Source organism: Lolium rigidum, chromosome 2 (assembly GCF_022539505.1).
Source record: "Lolium rigidum isolate FL_2022 chromosome 2, APGP_CSIRO_Lrig_0.1, whole genome shotgun sequence".
Taxonomy (NCBI): Eukaryota; Viridiplantae; Streptophyta; class Magnoliopsida; order Poales; family Poaceae; genus Lolium; species Lolium rigidum.
Window position 1 is genome coordinate 72,884,407 of NC_061509.1, and position 8,422 is coordinate 72,892,828.

The following is an 8,422-nucleotide window of genomic DNA, read 5'->3' on the forward strand; positions in this document are numbered from 1 at the left end:
GGTCAGTTGCCCCCCGAGCCTCAGTCAAGGCGAGAGCGGCGGTGAGGACACACGGTTCAGTCGAAGAGCCTCGAACTCAGGCAATCTTGAGACAGCCAAACTCCTCCAAATGGCAGGGCAGCTCCATCCTCTCCTCGGCTCAACTTGGCCAAACCAACCGCAGAAACACTAGAGCCGATCGCCTTTGTATTAGAGTCGATGGCTGTGCATCGGCTTTGTTTCTTAGCTCTAAAGTCGATGTCCGTGCATCGGCTGTACATCGTGAGAATTTTTTTTTACCGGCCGATTTTTCTATCGGCCCCCAATATTTCACTACACATGTATCGCACATGTTCATCTGATTAGGTGCCCCCCCGAGCCGAATCTGCCGTGTAATCGCGGATATCGGCTCTGTACTTAGCCAAGGCACTGTATTTGAACGTCGGCTCCGTTAGGACCAATGTTGACTTCTTCCAGCTCATCAGCCGACGTAAAACCGCTACCCATTAGATCGACGTTGAACACAGGCAGAACGTATGGTGAGGATAATTTTGGCCGATTGCTGGAATCGGCCTCCATGTTGATTGAATCGCTCAATGAAGGTTTTGCAATGTTCCTCCATAGATCTTTGGGGCCGATCACACGGATCGGCATCGCCACGTTTGTCCATAGACGTTGCTCTTGTTACACGGTCAGGCCGGTGGATAAGACCAGCCTCACCCCGTCCTTCGTCACGTCGATGCGCTCGTAGTCGTCCAAATTGATGCCTGAGAGTGGCTCTTGGCCTGTCGTCTCCCAAATGTTCATGCCAGCCGTTGAAATCTCGGCTGAATCATCTGCGTGGACGACCTCTACTTCATCTCCATCCCACTGTATTAGGCATTGGTGCATCGTGGATGGAATGCAACAGCTTGGCGTGGATCCAATCTCTCCCTAGCAGGACAAGCATAGGTGCTCTTGTCTGTCGACAATAAAGAACGTCGTAGGGATGGTTTTCCTCCCTACGGCCGGATCCACGTTCGTAACACCTTGTGCGTCGGATGCTTGGCCGTTGAAATCGCTCGGTGTCACGTTGGTCTTGATCGGATCCGAACTAGAGCGTCCTAACCGCCGTAGCATGGAGTATGGCATGATGTTGACTGCCGCTCCGGTGTCCACCAGCATCTTGCTGACAGGCTGCCCATTGATATAACCTCGCAAGTACAGGGCCTTCAGATGTCTGTAGCTTCTTTCTCGTGGCTTCTCAAAGATAACCGGCTGTGGGCCGCAGTCAAGTTGTGCCACAGGTGCTTCGTCTGATCCTGGAGCACTAAACTCCGTCGGCAAGATGAACACCATGTTTGTGCCAGCCGATGTTTCATCATCGGCTTTCTTTTGTCTGGGGCGCCACTCTTTCCTTTGTGGCCGACCTTCTTCGTCCGTGGTTCGCTGAATTTTAGCGGCCGGATCAGGCCGCGCCTTCCTCAACGTGTGCATGTATAACCTTTCGGCTTCCTCCAAACCACGTAGTCGCTGAACCCTACGCTTTTGGGAACGGCCGAGTCCATCGGGGCACCACCTTGGCCGGTGGTACTTATCTTCTTCTTCATCATCGTCTTCTAGTTCCTCGAGATCTTCTACCCGAGAGGACTCAGCCGTGCTTGTTCCGAGGCGGGAGAGGCCCTAGACGTTTGAACACGGACACGTTAGCCGCATCCTTCTTCTTCTCGTCTACATTCTGGCGCTTGCCGATTGTAGGCAATCGGCTCATTCCTCGAATCCCAGCAAGTGTCCGAAGAAGGGACAGTCCCGATGCCTATCCACGTCGTCTTGCTCTCTCGACTTTTCCTTGGCGTGGCGCTCATATCTCTCCTCGTCGCGATCATGCCGATGGTGTCTCCTGGCGTCCCTAGCCAGACGATCTCTTTCATCATCGTCGTTGTATCGTCGGCGTTGGTCGTATTGGCTCACATATTTGTTGAGGAGGTGATCAGAGAGAGGTCGCTGATATCTCACATTCCTCACTTCTCCCTCCGTGATGTAGCGCTTGCCATCGTGTCGGAGCCGATCGCGTGGAGCGGCTTCCTCTGTGTCCTTGCTATGAGAGCAGCTGCCCTCGTCTCCGTCCTTACCAGAGTGGTGCCCAGGTTCCACCATGTTGATGTTGAACGAGACTCCCGGCTGGCACCCTCCAGGGTAAGCGCACTCCACCATGTTAACGGCGGGAAAGGGGTGTGTGTCGACCTTCATGGCGTACTGGCTGAAAATTAGCCGCCCTTCTTCTATCGCCACTTGGACCTGCTGACGCCACACTCTGCAGTCGTTGGTGGCATGGGTGAACGTGTTGTGCCACTTGCAGTATGGCTTTCCGTTCAGCTCCTGTGCTGTGGGGATCTTGTGGCCTTCGGGTACCTTTAGCTGCTTCTCCTTAAGTAAGAGGTCAAAAATTTGCTCAGCTTTGGTCACGTCGAAGTCAAACCCTCTCGGAGGACCTTGTGGCTTGACCCACTTACAGGACACGGGGCTTGCCCCCCGAGTCCATTCAGCCACTGCTACCTCTTGATCTCCCGCAGAGCCTTCATCTTCATCTGCCTCAACCAGGACCACCGCACGCTTGAATTTGTCCCGGTATACATCCGGGTGGCGCCGTTCATATATCGACAGCCTTCGCACCATGTGCGCCGATGAAGGGTAGTCTCGCTTGGGAGGCCACGTCCTTGATCGGTGATGCGAGACCCACCACCGCCAACTCGATCGCTTCTTTTCGGTCACACGAGCCGAATAGCATCGGTTCCTAACGGTCCCGAAGCGCCGGACATATTCCGACACTGTTTCTCCGCGCTTCTGTCGTACTTGTGCTAGATCGGCAATGCCAGCCTCGGAAGCCTCTGAGTGGTACTGCATGTGGAACTGCTCTTCCAACTGCTTCCAAGTCCGGATTGAGTCTGGTGGTAGCGATGTGTACCACCCGAAAGCCGATCATGTGAGGGACTGTGCGAAGAACCTCACCCGCAGCTCATCTGATGCTGAGATCGTGCCCAGCTGTGCCAAATATCGGCTCACATGCTCGATGGAGCTGGAACCATCTGATCCATTAAACTTGGAGAAATCAGAGAGCCGATATTTGGGTGGTAGCGGGATCAACTCGTACTCGTTGGGGTATGGCTTGGAATAGCCGATTGTCCTCCTTTTCGGCACCATGCCGAACTGGTCTTTCAAGATGGTACTGATCTGATCCGCGGTGCTAGCTGTAGGAGTCGAACTCTGAAGATTCGCCGGAGTGGCATACTTAGCCAGCCATGCTTGCTTTTCCAAGTCTGAGCCAACTGCAAGAGCTGAGCTCTGGAGGTTTGTCGGAGTGGCATACTTGGCTAGCCACGTCTGCTTCTCAAGATCTGTTCCCGAAGTTCCTCCTGCTGTTCCAGAAGTCCCTGCCGTTGCAGCCTGGTTCGTGAGTGCCCGATTCATGCGGTCCGGCACGTATGTGCACGTGTATCCGTGAGGGATCTCCTTAGGCGCCTCATGCAAGAACCGGTAGTCACTAGGGTCACCACCGATCTTGTAAACGACGTATGCCGGTGAATTCGGCACTTCGAGTGCTGCCAACGCGAATGGCAGCGGTGGACGGGACTGGAGTGGCATCTCTCCTTGGTGAGTCCCCAGAGCTGGTCCTGACGGAGAATACTGATGCCTCATGAGTTCCTGGATCACGCGAAGAGCGACACGCTCCAAAGTGTTCACCAGGCTCTCAGAATGGCGGTGTAGCGAATGAGCTACCATGAAGTTAATCTCCTGACGCAGAGACCTGGTGCGTTCTTCTGACGGGGCGGACAGGTCCACTCCATCGAGCGCGCTCGGTGAGAACCCTTTCCACCTGATGCCATGTGAGAGGGTTCTGTGAAAAGAGCCGATGAGGTCGGCTTCGAGGACTGCTTTGATCTCGTCATACTTCTTCTTGAGCTCCTCGGTCAGATCCTCGTACGTGACTGGAGTGCCCTCCGACATCTCAGATGTAGATGGCGATGCGGTTGATGTCGAAGATGGTCCCACTGGGCGTGCCAGAATGTGTTGCGGTCAGAAACCCACCGGCGAGCAGCGACGGGCAACACGGTAGAGCCGGGAGGCTCCCAGGACTGCGGCTGGCCCTGGTCCCTCCGAGCGACGGCCCGCAAAGACTCGGCACACACGTCCGATGCTGGTGCAAGGGCGTGCCACCTGACCTATACCTGGTCAGGAAGGTGTTGGATGTGCCTTGCTTAGTTTCCTGCATGGCATACACGTAAACATTAAATACGAGCCTCGATCGGCTCTCAGGTTGTCCTGTGAATCGGCTCAAGGAGCCGATCCACTGATACGTCCAAAACGTATCTACTTTCCCGAACACTTTTGCTATTGTTTGGCCTCTAATTTGTGTATTTTGGATGCAACTAACACGGACTAACGCTGTTTTCAGCAGAACTGCTCCAGTGTCTCGTTTTGTGCAGAAATCCAACTTTCGGGAAAAACCTCGGAATTTATGCAGAAGGCCCTATTTTCCCAGGAAACTAACGGAGCCGAAGGGCAATTGATGTGGAGGCCCGAGGGCCCCACACCATAGGGCGGCGCGGCCCGGGGGGCCGCGCGGCCCCGTGGTGTGGCCCCTCGGCCGGCCTCCGACGCCCTCCTTCGGACTACTTATTCGCCTCGACCTAAAAACGCCGGGAGAGAAGTGGAAGTCGCCGAAACCCTCCGGAACGCCGCCACATCGCGAAACTCCGTCGCGGGAGCCGAGAAGTCTCCGCTTCGGCACTCCGCCGGGACGGGAATTGGAGGAGATCATCGCCGCCATCACCGCCAACGCCTCTCCATCAACCAGCCATGTTTCCCCCATCCATGTGTGAGTAATTCCCCCGCTGTAGGCCGAAGGGGATGGTAGGGATTGGATGAGATTGGTCATGTAATAGCATAAGATTGTTAGGGCATAGTGCCTAGTGTCCGTAGATGGTACTTTTATGATATTGTTGCAACTTGTTATGCTTAATGCTTGTCACTAGGGCCCGAGTGCCATGATCTCAGATCTGAACATGTTATTGATTCATGAAGATATTCGTTGTTTATGATCTTACCCGCAAGTTGTATACACATGTCACCGTCCGGAACCAATGGCCCCGAAGTGACAGAAATCGGGACAACCGGAGGGAATGGCAGTGATGTGAGGATCACATGTGTTCACGGAGTGTTAATGCTTTGCTCCGGTACTCTATTAAAAGGAGTACCTTAATATCCAGTAGTTTCCCTTGAGGCCCGGCTGCCACCGGCTGGTAGGACAAAAGATGTTGTGCAAGTTTCTCATTGCGAGCACGTACGACTATAATTGGAACACATGCCTATTGATTGATTAGTACTTGGACACCGTTTTATTATTATCCGCAAATGCCCCGCTATGATTGTTACATGAGTTTCTCTCATCCATGCAACGCCCGTCATCCGTCCCCGTGCCTACGATATTTTAATCCTGTCTGTTTACTAAAATCACTACTGCTGTCTTTGTTACTCTCTCGTTGTTATTTCACTATCGCTATCGTTATAAAGCTGTTACTACTTGATAAATTCTTGCGAGCAAGTCTGTTTCCAGTGCAACTGAATTGACAACTCCGTTGTTAAGGCTTCCAAGTGTTCTTTGTCTCCCCTTGTGTCGAATCAATAAATTGGGTAATACTTCCCTCGAAGACCGTTGCGATCCCCTATACTTGTGGGTCATCAAGACTATTTTCACAGCGCCGTTGTCGGGGAGCATAGCTTTATTTGGAAGTTCACTTGGATTGATATTGTTCGCTGCAAATTCTCCATCATGGGTAAACCTCGCGATACTAAGATCGCCATATTACCATCCACTACAAGAAAAGGTACAATTCGAGTACCTCCGCTACACTTGATTCACCATCCGTGATTGATAAACTTGTTTCACCGCCACATGCTTCGCATGCGGGTACATCTGCTGAATCGAAGACTCTCATAATACCGATAATATTTCTGCTGTGCTTGATGATAGTGGTTCATTGGGAACTTTTCTAGATGCTAAAATTGCTAGGTCTAGACAAATTGAAAATGCTGAAACTCCTGATGTTACTACACCCGTTAATTCACCTGAACTTGAATACTCTAGTGATGATCTTGATGAAGATTATGTGGAACTTGATGATGATTTTATTGAAAAATGCCATGCTACTACTGATGCAAGAAAAATTAAAAAGTTGCTTGCGGAACATACTCGTTAGATATAAACCGTCTCCTGATCCTAAATTTGCCACATCTCCTATAAACATTAGGGATAAAGATTATGATTTTTCTCTTGATCTATCTCATATAGCTATTGTTGAGAAAACACCTTTTTGTGGTACTGAAAAAGAAAGTGCTTGTTGAACACATGACTCGAGTTATCTACTTTGAGTAGCCTGTTTTCTGATGATGTTAAGAAGCGTACTTACTTTGTTGCTAAAATATTTCCATTCTCATTGAAGGATGACGCTAAAACTTGGTATAATAATTTGCCACCTGGTTCTATTAAAAGTCCAAAAGAATTACTTGCTGTTTTCTTCCGCAAATACTTTCCCGCTAGTGCTCAACATGCTGCTTTGCGAGAGAGTTTATAATTTTGATCAGGGAGATGAAGAGAAATTGCCTGAGGCTTGGGCAAGATTTTGCTCTCTTATTAGAGCTCTGCCTGACCATGATTTAGAAAAGCATGATTTACTTGATATATTTTATAGTGGACTAACCATTGAGTCTAGGGCATACCTGGATAGTTGTGCTTGGTTGTGTTTTCGGGAAAAGAACTCCAGACGACGCTGAAGAATTATTGGCTAAAATAGGCCAGAATTATGATGATTGGAATACGGCTGAACCAACTCCAACGCCAATAGTGAAGAAGAGGGGTTTAATTAAATTGAATGATGAAGATATGAGGGAAGCCAAGAAGTCTCTCAAGGAGAAAGGTATTAAATCTGAAGATGTGAAGAATCTACCTCCAATAGAAGATATATGTGAGATAATTCCCCCTTCATCCATGATTGAGGTAAATTCCCTTCAACGCTTTACTAGGGAAGATATTCAGTATTCAAAACCTCCTGCGCAATGCTTAGATGAGTTTGATAATTATATTGTTAAGCAAGAAAATTTTAATATGAGAGTAGAGAATCATCTAATGGAAAATTCTCAAGCTATTAGTCAATTGCATGATATTGTGGAGAGAACCTCCAATGATGTTAAGATGCTTGTTAAACATTTTCATATGATTCAAACTCAAATTGATCAACTCACTAAAGTGCAAAATGACTTGTTAGGAAATAATGCTAAAGAAAAACAAGCTTATGAAGTAACAACTAGAGGTGGTGTCTCTACCAGGATCCTCTATATCCTGAAGGGCATCCCAAAAGAATTGAACAAGATTCTCAACGCATTGAACCTAGAGCTCATTCTAAGAAAAAGAAGAAGAAACATAAAAATGTTGTAGAATCCTCTGAACTTGTTAATGATCCTAATAGTATTTCTATTTCTGATGCTGAAACTGAAAGTGGTAATGAACATGATAATGATAAAGATAATGATAAGATTAATACTCCTGATAAAGAAGAGGTTGAAGAAGAACCTGAAAAGCATGCTAAAAATAAAAAGTATACTAAAGAAGATTTTATTATTGAGAAACATGGTAATGAAAGAGAACCTTGGGTGCAAAAGCCAATGCCTTTTCCTGCTAAGAAACTAAAATCAAAGGAAGAAGAACACTATAATAAATTTTGTGATTGGATGAAACCTTTATTTTTGCAAATCCCTTTGACTGATGCTATTAAATTGCCTCCTTATTCAAAGTATATGAAAGATATTGTTACTAACAAAAGGAAAATCCCCAATGAGGAAATTTCCACTATGCTTGCTAATTATTCTTTCAATGGCAAAATTCCAAAGAAGTTGGGCGACCCAAGTATACCTACTATTCCTTGTTCTATTAAGAATAATTATGTTAAAACTGCTCTATGTGACTTGGGAGCCGGTGTTAGTGTTATGCCTTTTTCTCTATACAAGAGACTTTACTTAGATAAGTTGATACCTACTTGATATATCTTTGCAAATGGCTGATAAATCTATTGCTATTCCTGTTGGTATATGTGAGAATGTTCCTGTTCAAGTTACTACTAACTGCTTGATATTATCTGATTTTGTTGTATTGGAAATGCTCGAAGATGATAATATGTCTATTATTCTTGGGAGACCTTTTCTTAACACCGCAGGGCTGTTATTGATTGCAACAAAGGAAAGGTCACTTTCAATGTTGATGATAAGGAACACACCGTCTATTTCCCCAAGAGGGTTGAAAAAGCGTGCGGAGTTAATACTATCTCTCATGTGAGAACTATCAAAGTGGGAACTATTGATTGTCCCATATATGAGCCTAAAGAAGAATATCAAACTCTTGTGATTGGATCCA